Below are 17642 nucleotides of genomic sequence, written 5' to 3'. Positions count from 1 at the left end.
TTTTGGGGTTTCTTTCCTGAGGGGTTATGGGACCAACCGTTGCATGGGGTGATGCCTGGGTGGTTGGTTCTCTGGTGTGTTGCTGCAGTGTCAACTCCCGGTTCTCCGGTTGAGGGTGCCCCTGCACGTTCATGACGTCTGCCGATCGTATGGGCTTTTTCTGTGGGCAGCTGTCAGGGGTCGAGTGGTCTATGGGTCCCACTTCTGACGTGCTGTTTAAAAGCTTGGTTATGCGACAACGCCAGCATACGCCCCTTCCGCCAGGGCGGCTGTTTTCAGCTGTCCTTTCTGGCGCCTGCCTCGTCCGCAGTTTTCCAGGCTTGGGTTGACAGCCTGTTGCCTGGTATTTTTCCCCGGTGCACTGCCTGCTTCCGTTGGTTAACTCTTGTGTGTTATGACCATGCTGTCTGCCTGTTGCAGGGCCTGTGTTCCAGGCGGTGTGCTGTTGGGGAGGACAGGGCCCGCTCGGCTGAGGGGCCTTTGTCCGAATACGCTGGCGATGTGGGGGGCGGGGTCACTAGGTGCCCCCCTGGTGGGGTCTTGATGCTGGCATCATGGCCTTCTCCGGGCCCCCATTCCAGGGAGTCCAGTCCTTTTGATGGGTCTGGGTCTTCCTTCGCGCTCCGCTGCTACGGCCTTGCCACGGGGTTGGGTTTGCCCTTGACCCCGTGATTCTGGGGGCGGTGACGAGGTTGTTCCTACGTTCGTTCCCGGGTGGCATGCGGGTTGTGCGTGGGTGTAGTCGTGGGGTCAAGCCACGGTCTGCTCACCCTGTGCGTTGGGTTGCTTGAGTGCCTCTTCGCACGGTCAGGTCCGTCGCCCTCCCGTGAAGCCCCTAATAGGGGGGATGCCCTCCATTAGGGGGGGTCGGGGGGGCTCGGCCCTCCCTGTTCTGATGGTTGTGGGGGGCTGTCAGCGGGGTGTATTTGTCAGCCAGCGGCTCCGCTTGGCCTCCCTTGTGCAGTAGGTGATGCCAAGCAGAGCCCCTTAACGAAACAGAACGTTAGGTTAAGGCTATAACCAAGTTCTGTTAGTTAGGGGCGACGCTTGGCATCAGACGGCCGCTGCAGCCCTTGACCTCACCTTGTGGTGAAAGCTTGGGAAGGAGGAGAGCAGGTGACCACACACCTGCTTATGAAGGTAAGCTGATGAGGGGTGTGGTCAGACTAATACTGGTATTAAAGGTATATTTGTGGAATGTTATTCAGTACGCGTGCACGTACGCGAGGGAGTGCAGTAGGTGATGCCAAGCGTCGCCCCTAACTAACAGAACTTGGTTATAGCCATAACCTAACGTTTTGACCCCTGGTAAGAGTGTATGTTATTATTTGGCAATTAAAAGGTGAGGTTAGCTTTCAAAAATATCATTTATTCAAATAGAATTTATTTCCAAAATGATAAACAAAATGTGAAACATTAATAACAAAGGGCATGTATGAAAAAGTGCTATACAAATAAAGTTATTATTTTGAGTTTCATATACTATTGAAACAAGGATTTTCTTAGCTTTCTAAAGACATCACATCATCTTATAGCCAAAATAAACAAGACATGTCACTGAACTGTGTAACTGTACTTTACATGCCTATATTAAACATGTAATGTTTTCAGAACTGTGCAAAAAAAAGAAAAAAAAATATCAAGTGTCCCATTTCACTTGATATATTTCCACATTTTAGTGTTCTTCAGCTCTTTTCTTTTTTCATTCAGTGTGATAAATCCAGTCTCTGTTGAGCTTTAACAAGTCCATCAAAGTCAGGTTGCATGTCTGAGGTGGAGATGCGAAGCACAGCTGCCAGATGTTCATCAGTGAGAGAGGATCTGTACCTGGACTTGGTAAACGTCATGACTGAGAATGTCTGTTCACATATAGGTGGATCCAAAGAGAACCAACATCTTCTGAGCATATTTCCTCATGTTTGGAAAGTTCTCCTCCTTGAGAGCAGAGTAGAACTCTAGCAGTGATGCTGACTTAAAGTGCTCTTTCAGTAGTGAATCAGACTGCAGGTCAATGAGTTCAAGCTGAACATCAGTGGGTGCACTATCAACACTGCAGGTAAAGGGAGAGGAAACCAGCTGCATTTCATCCTCAACCTTTTTGAAATCTTGAAAACGCCTTGAAAATTCATCATGCAGTGCTCCCAACATGGATGAGTACCTGTGCCGGTGATCAGGGGCGGAGCTAGGGGGTGGCTACCTGGGCTCAAGCCCCGGATGTATTCTGAAAAGCCCCGAATCTATTTAAAAAAAAAAAAAAAATGATTTTTTTTTTTTTTTGTTGTTTTTACAATTCATCATGGTTACATGAAAATATGTTTGCACCAGATTTAGCAGAAGCTAATTTCCATCTGTGGTCTATCCAGCTGCTAACTGTATTTGAGTGAGTTAAGTCTTGGTGTTATGGTAGACTCAGACCTAAGCTTTAAATCACAATCAACAAGTTGACAGAAACTTAATTCTTCCACCTAGCTACCTACCACCTAACATAGCTAAAGTACGGCCATTTATAAATCAAAAGGACGCTGAAAACCAGATCCATGCCTTTATCTCAAGCCAACTCGACTACTGTAATGCACTCCTTACCGGCCTCCCGAAAAAATACGATGATAACTATTTTATTGCAATGCACTATTGCATTATTTTATTCTATTTTACTAACTATTTTATTGCACTGCACTATTTTACTTTGTATCAGTGAATCATAGACGCCTGGCCATAAGAGCATTCGGAGCATCTCTGCTCTCCCACTATTGAACTTGGGGGAGCAAAGGTATGATCTTGCTCCACCACTTTTTGATTATATGAAAAATATGATATATCCCCCCCCAATATATAAATCTAACCATTAACTGAGTTTATAGTGAAAAGAGCAGCTTTATTGGTCAAGATTGAAGGCTCTATATTGCAGGAAATTGCACGTACAGGTTCATTAAATAAAAAAAAAATCTGTCGTGGAGGGGGTCGTGCCAGACACCCTCCAAACCACCCCTTGCCTGCCCAAAAAAAAAAAAAAAATATATATATATATATATATATATATATATATATATATATATATATATATATATATATATATATATATATATATATATATATATATAAAATATATATATAAAAAAAATAAAAGGGGGCCCATCTGGGCTAAGCCCCGGATCTCCTACAATCCTAAATCCGCCCCTGCCGGTGATCAGCTGATGGTTTGACTTCTTTCAGGGTTTTCATGTGTTTGAGATTGTTGCTGCCTAGTTGCCTTGAAATTAATTGCAACTTTGTCATGAAGGCTTTCACATGGCTATGCATTTCATGAGCAAAAATGCCCTTGCCCTGCAGTTGTGTGTTCAGTAGGGATGGGTACCGTTCACATTTGAACCGATACGGTACCGGTACCTGTGAATCGATACCTTTTTTCTGTACTTTAGTCTCAAAAAAATGTATCTACCTACAGTACCTCAGTTGTGAAAAAAGAAATCCAAACTTCAAATAACCACACTTTCGACCGTTTTCGGCTTGCCCCGACTGCTTTGTTGTTGAATCAAGTCAAATCCTAGGTAAGCATATATTGTGCGTGTGAACGTTGACATAAAAAAATTTAAATTAAAAATTAAATATTTTCTTATTTTTTTTTTGTTTTTTTTTATTATCATGTAATCTTTCACGGGCCGGTCAGAATCATCCCGCGGGCCGTACAATGCCCAGGTCTGCTCTATAGGCATCAACTAAAGGGACTCTTGATGACCTGATGGTATTTTGTACAAAGACTATAACTGGACTATGTGGTCTATTATAGATATATATTCTCAATATCTGATTTGATATGTCTATGTCTAACACTGGTAAGAGACACGAAGGAGTGACTGGTTGTCTTGTTTTTTTAATTTTACATTTTTTATTTATTTCTTTTGGGAGGGGGGAGGGTATATATCTTTTTAATTCTTGTTGCTGTGATGTCTTGATTTTGTCTGTCCTGTCTGCTTTGTTTGTATCTGTTAAAACACTGAATAAAAATTATATCAAGAAAACCAGCCTGGATTATTGTGAAATGGGACGATTTTTTTGTGGTATAGCGCACAAACGAAGGTATGTAGAAATAAACAGTTTTGTCCCTGGTGGAGTATAAATAGTGCCTGTCAAATGAGCCATACTATTGTCTCCATAGCTATAATCAGGGGCGTAGCCGTAGATTGTGGGCCCCATGAAAGAATGTATTTGTAGGCCCCCAGTGAATGTGAGCGCGCGTAAGCGCGCAAGAGATTTTTTTTTGCCCATTTATTTATTGATGAAAACGCATAATATGGTTTTTACTAGGGTTGTCCGATATTATTTGGATGGGGAAACCCTGCATATATCGGTATCGGTTGATATCGGTTGATATCGGTATCGGAAATTAAGAGTTGGACAATATCGGAATATCGGTATCGGTAAAAAAGCCAATATCGAGCATCCCTAGTTTTTACCTATACATTCGGATCAGCAATTCAGCACCTGCACTGTTGGTGGGTGAGCCTAGTAAAGGATGTCGCATTGCGTTCCTCTTCAATGAATGGACCAATGCAATAGTCTACCAAAGCCCCCCCTCTCTCTATATATATATCTCACACACACACACACACACACACACACACACACACACACACACACACACACACACACACACACACACACACACACACACACACACACACACACACACACACACACACACACACACACACACACACACACACACACACACACACACACACACACACACACACACACACACACACAATTATTTTGTTACAAAAACTTAATTTCCTGCATTCTGGTGCAGGAATTTTTTAATTTTTATTTACCCTTTAAATGCCAGTGTTTGTGATGGGCATCACAAATTATTGTAAAAAAGAAAAGAAAACACATATTCAATACATTTTTGAATGTTTACCCTTTAAATGCCAGTTTGTGTGATGGCATCACAAATTATTGTTAAAAAAAACACACAAAAAGTAAAATATTTACAATATATCAAATGCAAAGTACATTTTTCTGGGGGGGATTATTACAGGCTAGGCATGTGTCAATGATTAGCAGAAACACATATTTTGATGGATTTTTTGTAATGTCAGATTTAACACCAACTCTTTTCAGAAAAGTAGGAGTATTTCATTTTTTATCTGACATTACAAGAAATCTAAAAATAAATGGTTATGATCATAGATTATAGATTATCTAACTATCGCGCTGCCGCAACCAGAAACACTGGCCAGGCCTGCTTCTAAGTTCAGTGGCCTGACTGCAATTTTTTTTTTTTTTTTTTTTTTTTAGCTTTTTTGGAAATGTTTTCAAGTACCACCAGCAGTACCACCAAGTACCACTAGTGGTACGCATACCACAGTTTGAGAACCACATATGGCGCTTTTCCACTGCATGGTACCTACTCTACTCTACTCTACTCTACTCTACTCGCTTTAGGTACCTGGTACTTCGTTCCTTTTCCACTGCAGGTACTAAAATAAAGTACTCAGTTTGTCTCCGTGTGGGGAGGCGGGGCTGCTGGTGTACAGCTGAGAGCTCCATAGCTCTGTGAGAGCTCCACCAGCATAGCTATGTCCGTGTCATGAGCTAGTAGGCGCAAGCCAGAGTAAAACACAGTTTTCAATCAATCAACATTAACGAGACTCTCGTTGTGTCTATTCTGATAACGCTAACGTTACCTCTCATTGTGTCTATTCTACAAGCGTTAACGTTAGCTAGGCTGTCTATGCTAACGTTAGCATTAGGCTAACAAGCTGTAACGTTACCAGTCGCGTCTATTTGCTAACGTTAGCATTAGGTAATAACCGGTTTAAAATGGATGGTGATTACCTCACGTTGTGTCTATTCTATTAGCATTAACGTTACTCATACAAACAATCAATAGCGAGTTATATTGATCGCGCTATGTACGATAGCCATGCTAAAACGCTAGCACAACATCAGCACAACATAATCTTAAGCCTTAACAAGTCAGCGATCTTTTTGCGAGAATAAACTCTCCGCTCGGTGGCAAATTGTGTTGACGTCGGTTTTGTTTAATCAATAAATGAGGCAGAATACACAGTGAATTGTTTGTTTATTGAACTTGTGCCTGCTGCAACCATAATGAAATCCTATGCGAGACATTCAAGATGGCGGCTCTCTGTTTTCGTTCAGACTCTCCAAACAGTGACGCGTCTCTCTTCTGACCAATCAGTGGTCTGCAGTTTTTCACGTGACATTTATGGTACCAGTTCTACCCGCTTGGCTCGCGCTTGGAACCAGAGTCGAGCAGGGACTAAAAAAGTACCCGAAAAAGTACCTGGTACCAGGTAGTACCAGGTACTTTGGTAATGGAAAACCGAAAATACCGAGTAGAGTAGAGTAGAGTAGAGTAGGTACCATGCAGTGGAAAAGCGCCAATAGAATATACGATGGGTCCGCAAACAACGTGAAAATGGTCAATAACGCTGGCGCCAGGGAGTAAAGATGGAAAAACAGCGTGGCAGTCAATGAGTTAAGCCCGACGGGCCCGGTACAGGGACGAGATTCATATCACGCCATAAATCGATCAATACAGAACGTATTAATTAATGTTGCGTTTCTTTTTCAAATGTAGCCAAGAGTAAAGACCCTAACCCAAAACAGCAGTCAAAGTGTATATTTTCATTACTACGTTTGTTTACCAATGATTTTAAGTAGGGATGTTTGATATTAGTAAGTAAGTAAGTATTTATAAAGCACCTTTCATACATGTCATGTAGCTCAAAGTGCTGTACACAAATATAGGCATATATAACGATAAAAGCAATAAAGCAGTGGCGGCTCGCCACTAGTGGGCGCAAGGGCGCCGACCCACCTGCTGGCCAGCTGCTGTTAAATCAGAGAAGAAGACAATAAAACTTTTTCGTTTTTGTGTTTTATAGCCCTATAAATAATATAAACATGTTTAAAATGAATACTATTTACTCATTTTAAGTATGTTTGTATTTCCAATGCACAATATAACGTTATTATCTAAATTAAAAAAACATCGTTTTCTTGAGCAGGAAGTGACGTTTTTTTTATTTTTTCGTATTTCTCGCCCGAGGGCTAGAATCGATCGCGCTCTGAGTGCGCGTCACAGTTTGATCGCTGTCTCCGTCACAGCCAATCAGTGCATACGGCGTTGTGCGTTGAAATATGACTATTATGTTGGAATCCGAGCGCAATTTGAAGCGGTCTAGCCCAGCAGCGTGAACTTCCGTGAAGAATTTCCATAGCCGCATTTTCGTGGAGACGCTCTGATTGGCCGACGCGATGCCAGTTTTTTTCCATAGCCGCATTTCTCGGGTTCTTGCTTAGAGAGAGAATGCGCCAGGTTTATTCAAGGACTGAGTATTTTCATTTCGATTTATAGTTAGCTAAAGCTACCACCATGGAATTGGATAATTCTGTTAAATCCATCAAATCAACACCGTTTGAAAGACGGACAAATCATTGGCCGAATCCAATTTCTAGGTTATTATTCCTAGGTTGGTGATCGGTGGAGATAGTGTTGTTGTGAGAATGATGCAGGCAGCTGTTTGTCTTAGACGAGCGTACCGTGACTGCAAGTTCTTTAGACTGTTAAGCTTAGGCACTCTTTCAAAGTTGGTTATGGTTAGAGTTTGTCTTAGAGCATGGCGATAGAACGCCAGGTAGTTTGCAGGCTGTTCGAGGCGGAAATGGACAAAGACACAGCTCTTCACTCACACAGCTTGTTGGCTAACAACAAGCTATATGGATGCGCACAATGGATGGACATCAACACAGGCTGGATGGACAATGCCATAGAGTGGATATACTTTATCAACAAGCCAACAACAAGGTAGATTAGCGATCTTAACTCTAGTTTAATACATGATACGTAACTCTCTCTCTCTCTCTCGCTCTCTCTCTCTCTCTCGCTATACACAGCTGTCTCCGCGAAATGCGGCTACGGAAAAAAGTATTGACTGTGCTTGCTGAGACGATAATAGGCTGGCGATTCAAAACGCGCTGCTGTGTTGTGAACTATAACATTTATTTAGCTGCTGCTGATGCATAATGAATGAATGGTGAGTTGTTTAAAATGACAACATACATGTGTTAATTATTTGATTTGATTGATCCGAGAGACAGAGAGAGATTGCTCCAGAGCATCTCAGAGCATTACATTTTCAACTCGACCTATTAACGTGAACTGCGACCCACAAGGCACCAGCGGCAGCGGCCGCCACTGCAATAAAGTCACAGTGATCAGTTAAGATCAATGTTTAAAAAAATAAAATAAAAATAATAATAATAATAATAATAACGTAAAAATGAAAATAACGTAAAAATGAAAACAGTAATTTGCTTACCAGTTTGGGAGAACAGGTCTGCACAAACATGTCCGCTCAGTAGCAACCGGAAGTGCACTAAACCAATGCACTTGTACGGTAGGTAGCAATGTTTAGCTCTTATAACGCTAGTGTAGTTACGTTTTTATCAGTGGTCAGAGTTGGGTCCACAGGACTTTTCCAAGTCCCATGGATCCATCAGTGGCCGTGTATTGTGTGCGTATGTACCCGTTCCCTCATGTGGTCAGTGGCCAGAGTTGGGTCCACAGGACTTATCCAAGCCCCATGGATCCATCAGTGGCCGCGTATTGTGTGCGTATGTACCCGTTCCCTCATCTAAAGAGTTGGGTCCACAAGACTTTTCCAAGCCTTACGGATCCATCAGTGGTCGTGTATTGTGTGCGTATGTACCCGTTCCTTCATCTAAAAAGTTGGGTCCACAAGGCTTATCCTAGCCTCATGGATCCATCAGGTTTTTCCAAGCCATAACTATTTGTAAGCTAGACTGTATAGGTACGTTTTAAATTTTCCTTTAAAAATGTGTATGGAGCTGGCGTTTCTGATGTGTATTGGTAGTGTGTTCCATAGTTTTGGGGCATAGTTGGCAAATGCCATACTTCCTATCCTCTTTTGGTTTCTGGGCGTGTCTAGTAAACCTGTAGTGGATGACCGTAGCGTTCTTGAGGGCAGATAACTAACTAGAGAATTTGCTATGTATTTTGGGCCTTGCTCATTAAGAGCTTTATATGTTAGGAAAAGGACCTTAAAATCAATTCTATGAGTTATGTTCTCTTCTCCTTGTATGAGTTAGTAATCGAGCTGCAGAGTTTTGGATAAGCTGAAGCTTCCCAATGGTTGCTTTGGGAAGACCAGTGAACAGTGCATTACAATAGTCAAGCCGACTTGATACAAAAGCATGAATAAGTGTCTCTGCATCCTTTTTATTTACGAAAGGTCTTACTTTCGCTATGTTTCTTAGGTGGAAGAATGACGTTTTCATGGCCTTATTTGGGGCGGCGTGGCTCAGGGGTAGAGCGGGGCGTCCAATGATCGAAGGGTTGGTGGTTCGAATCCCGCTCAAGCCCATGTCCATCCCATTGCCGTTGTGTCCTTGGGCAAGACACTTAACCTACTTGCCTCGTATGAATGTGTATGCATGTGAATGAATGTTGGTGGTGGTCGGAGGGGCCGTAGGCGTTGATTATTCGCCACCAATTGTAGCTTACCACCACCGGTATGACTGTGTATGAACGAATAATGGACTCTGTGAAGAGCAACAGTCAGTCAGAGAAGAGCGCTATATAAATCCAATCCATTATTATTATTTATATGAGACTTAAAGGTCAGGTCTGAGTCCAAGATGGCTTTTTTACCGATATCCGATATATATGTGGGGTTCCCCCCCCCCCCCCCCCCCCCCCCCCCCAAAAACGAAATCATTTCAGGTAACTAACATCACATATCTCTTGTTGTGGAATTAACACAACACTATGCATACTTTTGACAATAAAAGTCAGTGGCGTCGCGTGGGTAAAATAACAGGGGATGCCAAAAAAGAAGTTATTAAAAAGAATATATATTTATTTTTTTAAATATATTTAAGCCAAGCAGTCACCATGTACACCACCACTCTGTCAGGATCTATGGGTAACAGTACTGTATATTTGGATACCGCATATGTCACAGATGTATCAGTACTAAATACCTATATGTCCCTATGCCATAAATGTCATGTATGTTGTGTATGTCATAAATGTCTATATGAATTGAAAATGGGGGACCCTGATGTAAACAAGATGAACGTCTTTCTCTGGTCTGCATCCCCTTAACAATTGTGTGTATTGAGCCGTACTGTATTGTACCCATTCTGCAATCTGTTAAATAAAGTTTTCATTCATTCATTAATTTGCTGTCTCGTTATAACACAAACAGCTCACGTTAGTCACCATGAACCATGACCAGCTTACGTTAGTTAGCATCCAAGCTAGCCTGATAACGTTAGTAGTTTAGCTAGGCTGCTTACCTGGCCAATAATGTGGTCCTCCTCGCTCCTCCTGGACAGATAGATCATAATATCCACAGTGGTGTGCTGTGCTGGTCCTCAGTAAATGTCCCGCCGGCGAAAAGTAAGTGGCTAATAAAGTGCTAAATGTTTGATACACTAATAGAGGATTCGTACGTGCCTGCTCTGTTAATGAAAATTTAATCAATCAATCCCGCGAGGGGATGACGTTCAGACGTTGTCACGTGACTCACGTTAGATGCCAGTATGTGGATGCTAGAGTACTTTTCTGTCAGAGAGACCCGTGTTATCATGTGGAAAGTGCTTTATTAAGCTCGAATCCTATTGGCTAATAATTGGTTTTGGACTCCACACCCATGAATCACGTGGTGGAAGCTAGGGAAAGACACCTCCCTCCTCCCCTCCTGCCTGAGCTGCAGTGACTGACTGAGCACAGTGACTGCCAGCCTGCCTCAGTGAGTCTGACAGTGTAGAGAGAGTGAGAAAATTCAAAAACAAATTATAACACAGAGATGAAAAATAAAGATTTTTTATTATGATTGTAAACTATATAAAAACATATATATTATTTCTATTTTTTATTTTTCATATTTCATATTTAATATACATATTTTAATGGGGAAGCCTGGCTTCCCTTGGCTTCCAGGAGGATTCACCACTGATAAAAGTATGTATTGATGTGTTAATTTCACTGGATGCATTCAACAAGGCCTTCTAAATGTAAACATTATCTGTGCAAACTATGACAACTACTTCAACTTAAGTTAGGCTCTGGAAAAAAGTGCCATCTTTATTTTGTCTCAAACAGCAGCTTGGATCACACTCTCCCTGAGATAATCCTGACAAACGCCCACTACATAGGGCACATTTCTACTTCTTCACAAAATGTAAACAACATTGTACCTATACAATTGTGAGATAAAGTGCAAACAACTGAAACAAGATAAAAACTAATTTTAAAAGAACTCCAACAGTTCTTTGTAACACAATATTTTAAAATAAACTGGGATCAAGCCCTGCTTGAGATTAGCTCCACATGTAACTGGCCAGTGGCCATCATTTGGCTAATACTAATGTATTTTTGTTTTTTATCGATCGACTATTTAACACTTAAGTGCCAAAAACGACGTAAGTAGTTTCTGGGCCCCGACCGTTGAGTGCCAAAAACAACTTTTTCCGTTTCTGGGTCGTTTTTCCTTTTTTCAATATTTTTATTAATTATTTATCCAGGGAGCGTGTTGTTACCATAGGGAATGAGTCTGAGGTCGCCAAAGTGCAATACCGGCCGCATCCAGCTAGACGGCGGTATCGAGCACCCTTTGAAACCTTGTATCTTGGCCTGTGCGTCGATCTAATGGGTCCGGGTCGTTTTTTTTTTCTCTCAAGCTGAGCAGTTATAACGGTCGGATTGAGAAGAATCAAATGCTGCGGATGCATGATGTGTGGTGGATTATGTTGGCGACACAATGGACATCAATACTTGAAATCGCGATCAGATAATTGGAATAACCTTTTTGGGGTACATCCTAGTCAAGGTAAGGATGATATCAATCTTGCGTTGATCCAAGCATGTCTTCACCTCGATCCGAACGTGTGTGTGTAACGTTAGTCCACAACGTATGCAGTTGGTGGCGATCAAAGCATCAAAAAACTACCACCCCCCCTTTCATGCATTCATGATGAAACATAATACCTATGATATAGATTTGATTTGAGAATAATAGCGGGTTCAGGCAAGAAACGGCAACGGTTATTGTAACTGAGGGGTACAATTCCCTGACTGTATTGAGAGTATGGTATTATTAAACCACTACTTAGTTATGTACTTTAATTACTGGCCATACAGTACACGGTATATCTGGTGAACACCCACACAAGAATACAGCTTAACAAAGAAAGTTATATTTAGAAGTATTTATTATCAGAGCAGCAACAATAGGTTACAATATTGAGAATTATGAATTGCGCTTATATGGCGAAGAACACTTAAGTAGGTCAAGAGCGTAAGTCCAGGTATAACTGACGCCACCTGTAGCATAAGAATTACATAAGGCACACTCGTAGTCAGCTGGAGACACTAAGGGGTTCCCTCCGGTTGTAAGCCAGCAGGGCAGAGGAATGTTCGGATGCAAAGTCTGGTTCAACGAGGAATAAATAAGCTCCAGCTACGGGAAGCGGTACATATACTCCCCTCGATCGGCAGACAAAGCAGCAGCTATAATCCAAGTATGCGCGACAGCATGGATGAAAGCCAGCCAGCCTCTTCCTAGAGACGGGCTCGAGTGATGCTCCTCACGGGTAGATCCCACACAGCAGTGGGGTAGACGGTTCTCTGCTCCAGCAGCCACAGTACCAAAAGCAATATAATCCAGCCGGAAAAGGCTCTGCATTCGCCGGTGTAGATTATCCTGTGCACGGTACTTCACATTTAACTAGGTCGAACTTGACGTTATTTCACTAAGCTCTGACACTTTTACTATCCTATTCGCACGCGGTTCTAAGTGCTCTATTTAGACGCAAGGTTGCTCACTTCACTTGGTCGTTGACTCGTGGTGAAGGCTTCAACGTTAAGACGATACGTTACTTTGAACGAATGATGAACTGAATGAACTGTGGACTAAGTGCTGCTGTATCCACCTGCGTCGTATTTATACGTAAAGTGAATAATCTAGTGCCAACCTCAGTTCTGTCTCGTATTACTGCGCAAACCTGGACATGTTGAGACATGTCTTGGCGGTGGCTTTGAACTCGCCATTGGGGGTATGGTCGTTGGCGCCTAGGGGTCGCTGTCCAATAGGAGAACGAATATTATGGTCTGGCTTGTACCTAGGTAAAGGGATATTCCGTGTATATATGCAAAGAATATACAAGGGATATCAAACGATATACAAATATTATACATGGGATCTCAAGCAATAAATATATATTCGGTTTAATCTGACCCTTTGTAACAGTTATAGTATAATAAACGCATAAGGCTATTCCTCAGCATTTCAGGAATTACCCCAGACCGATCTAAAAACATACTTATATTCACCACGGTATAACGTGTGAATGTATGCATGGAAAAAGTATCTATTTTTGCATCTTGACCGGAAGAAAGTCACTGTCAAATGACCATAGTATTGTATCCATAGTTATAATATAGAATATAGTTATAGCTCTACAAACAAGGTGTCGGACTCCTATCTTTTAAAGCGTGGCAGTGAATAGATGGGGCCCGAAAAAGTGTTAACACATTAATTGCCACCGCCATTGGCATTCATAATTCATCCAGGAAGTCTCCGGGAGCCAGCTGGACCCTGTCTGATATTGCAACGCCTCAATACCGCCGCCTGGTGGATTTCGGGCGAGTTACACTCCACTCTAAACCGGAAGTGGCGCTCGGTTCATCTGGGAAAAAGCTCCGCCAGAAATATGTTGTTACGTGGATCAATATACACACCTCGAGTGCATTGGATCGCTTTCGAGACGCAATAATCAATATGCTTTCGCCCGTTATTGCGTCATACAAACGCAAAATGGATCTAGCAGATCGACGTCAAATAATTGGAATTTCTTTTCTCCAGACGCATCAGCCAGAGGTAAGAGGCATCTAACGTTATTTCCAGCTCGATTGTCCATTTATTTCATTGCAATCTGTCCAATCAACGTATGGTGTCTTACTAAAGAAAGCCGTTAGTGACAATCAAGGAATCATAAATGACCCCCCCCCCCTTTCCTTCACGCATGATGGAGCATAATGTATAGCGATCATATGCATTTGAAAATTTTAATATAGCCTGTATAGGGACGAAACCAATCGATAATGTATAATACGCGTCAGGGCCTATAACGTGTGTTCTAGGAGTTACTGCTATACAGTCTAAAAACATACTTATATTCTCGACGGTACTAACACGACAATCTATGAATGGAAAAATATAACGTTCCCACATCCGGAACGATAGATACCCGATGTTGAATGGGCCATAGTAATGTCGATATAGCTATAATATTAAAAAAGTTATAGCCCTGCAAAGAAGGTGAGCCACTCCATAGGGTTACAGCACTGGCAGAGAGTGGTAAAGATGGACATACTGCATGGCACCCAATGTGTTAAGGGACAACTGGGTGGGTTTTTCCGGTGTCGGCTGTTCTTTTCATCGTTTTGCTGCACAAATGTTGAGTGTATCTCCGGATGATTCTTCCTGAGGTGGAAGATTCAATTTGAAGTATTGAAGGAAGACGTCTTGGTTCTTCCTCACATCACCTCCGCTTTACAGTCACTACGCCCACCTCAGAAAGATAATCCCCAACGATACATGCAACAGCTGAAACCGGAAAGAAAAAACACCCAGTTGTCCCTTAACTTAAACGGCAAGTTTAATATCTGGAGACACTTTGAAATAATTCCAAATCAAAGACATAGTGAGCGACTCCACTAACAGGCTTGTTGTTATGCTGCAAGTGACGAAGCAGTTTGATGATGTCATCAAGCGCGCACCGACAGACGTCTGGCCAAAATCTTCAGGGTCGGCTCAGAAATGTGAAAGCTTTTATTGCGAGTTGTGCCAAACTAACATAAATATCTCAAGAACTATACATCACATCTCTCAAATTGAAATTCTTTTAGCGTTTATCGCTTTTTACTACTGGGTAGTCCAGTAGAGAGAGAGAGAGAGAGAGAGAAGAGGAACGGGAGACAGAGTGGGGGAAAGACATTCGGCAAATAACGACGGGTCCGGGAATCGAACCCGGGTCGGCCGTGCCGCGACTCAGCACGGTATGTGGTTCGCCACTGGGGCGCCCTCATATTGACATTTTGAGTGAGAGGAGAAGCAGCTGAAGAGTTTGATGTATAAAATGTGCATGGTGTGTAAAGGTTGTGTCACTAAAAAAGTTAAAACCGATATAGATCGTTTCCAATATTACATTTTAATGGCAATATCGGCCGATAATATCGGTAGGCCGATAATATCGGACATTTCTAATTTTAAGTGTTATTAGTGAAATATGATTATTATTTTTTTTAATCCTCTCTTTCTCAGATTTTTCTCTTTTTCTCCCCATCCCAATTTAGTCGTTATGCCAATTCCCCCCCTCCCCTACCTGGTCGTTGTGCGCATGTTCCCCCTACTGGTCGGTACAAGGGAACCCTGAAGTCTACCGCATGCTTCCTCCGACACATGGCCAGTGGCTCTCTTTTCACCTGGCAGTGAGGACTCTCATTGGTGAAGTGTAACGCGTGGGAGGTCACGCTGCCTTCACTACTTCCTGCCTTTCGCTGAACAGTCGCCCAGACCTGACCTGTCCACAACGCCAGATTACCACCCACTTCTTCCCTCCCGCTAACTCAGCCAAATGAGTTAGTATGACGATCGGCCCAAGCCGCAGGCAATGCTGACTCCGGGAGTCAAGACCGCAGCCTCTTGCATTGGTGACGAGCGCAATCTCCGCTACGCCACCCGACCGCCCGTGAAATATGAGTTTATAGAAATCTCAGTGCATTGAGTTGTAAACTGGCGCATATTGACGAGAGGAAGTGGCACAGCCAAAAGTGAGTGTAGTCTTTTAAAAGAAGAGACGCAGGACTTTCGATGGGCTATAGAATTTCGAAAAACTACACTACCCAGCTCATGCCAGCCCCTGTCAAACTTTGAGCCATCTGACGTGAAAAAAAATTTCAACTTAATTTTCGGGATCAATCAAACAAATCTGCACGTTATTGCCATAAAATAGAACGTAGTTAGTTTCTTTACCCTTCTGTGAACGTCAAGGAAAAAAACGCGGCTCAATCAGATGAAAAATGGTGGAGCAATTTACATTACAAAAAAGTAACTGTATTTATAGTAGATTTCATTCACGGTTTGTGCTGCCCTGTTAGGGGCGCCTGGTGGTACTAAATCCAGATTGAACTCTACCATTGGAAAGAGGAGATTTGGCCCGATCCATAGATGTGTGAGTTGGCCATAATAAAGTAATTTATAGGCCTGTTATTCTATATTCATATTTCAAATTGCATGTGTCCGGATGGCAAAATTCAGTACTATATCTACAAAAAACCCTGTAAATCATCTGCCCTTTATTCATTTCATTTGATTTTTTGTACACTTGATCTCAAGAAGGTGCTGAATGGCAGTGGAAGTTTTTCATGTCTGGTCAATGTTAGCATGGTGTTATTCACGGTCAAAGATACAAAAAAAATTATATTCTCCTTTGGTTCATTACAATTGAATTTACTCAAGCCTAGTAACAGACACAATATTTCTGAAACTGGGAATACATTCCGCGAGGTCCATAGATGTCCCTAGATACCAAGACCAGTGTTTGTTGTGAATAGAGTAGAACAAACAATTTCAGAAAAAGAGTATAACAGATAGATCATTAGGAGTTTTATAAGCATCATCGTGTTTTGCTCGCAACAAACACCCCTCTCTACTTCTCTCCCACCTTGGCCACATCCTCACTGCCACCTGTCAAATCCACATTATTTAGCGGTGCGGTGGGAGCAGCAGTCGTTGTTGTTAGCTGTGTGGTGCTAATAGCATGTGATTATATATTATATGTTTCTTCAAACCCAAATGTTAGAATAGAGAAATTGGCCTCCTTGCTTTTAGCAACAAAATCTATTTAGTCTCTCTCCACAATGGCAGCGTGCCCGGCAGCATTGTTGAGCCAAACTGATTAGCTAAACAAGCCAGGGTGCTCACTTGTCAAGCGTGAGGTCACATAATTGACAGAAAGGTCACATAATTGCTGTCGTCTCAGTGGCCATTTCAAATTCAGCTCTTTTAAAAGGTCATAAATGAGATGTTTTTGACTGGAAAAAGTCTGGAAGTTAAATAGAAAATTGGCGTGGTCTTGTGTGTGAGAAAGTCCTTAACCCTTGTGTGGTGTTCAGGGACCCAATTTCAATGTTTACTAAAAGATACATTATACAAGGTGGTGAGAGCAGGCAACTGCACCTCCTCATCCATCACTCTCAACATAGGGGCCCCCCAGGGCTGTGTCCTGAGTCCCCTCCTCTACTCCCCGTACACACATGACTGTGTGGCACAGCGGAAAAACAACACAATCATCAAATTTGCTGACGACACAGTAGTGGTGGGCCTGATCTCTGCAAACGACGAGAGGGCCTACCTGGAGGAGGTTAACACTTTAAGGACCAGCCACGTATATATATGTGTTTCGGTGCCATGCGTTGTGGACCAGAGGCACGTATATAGCCGTGGCAAGTTGTTATTGTTTTATTCCATATTAATAACCGGATCAAGATCCCCGATCGACTCTGCAGATCTACCCGC

This window comes from Notolepis coatsorum (genome assembly GCF_963971535.1).
Source record: "Notolepis coatsorum genome assembly, chromosome: 1".
Taxonomy (NCBI): domain Eukaryota; kingdom Metazoa; phylum Chordata; class Actinopteri; order Aulopiformes; family Paralepididae; genus Notolepis; species Notolepis coatsorum.
This window is presented reverse-complemented; position numbering follows the sequence as displayed.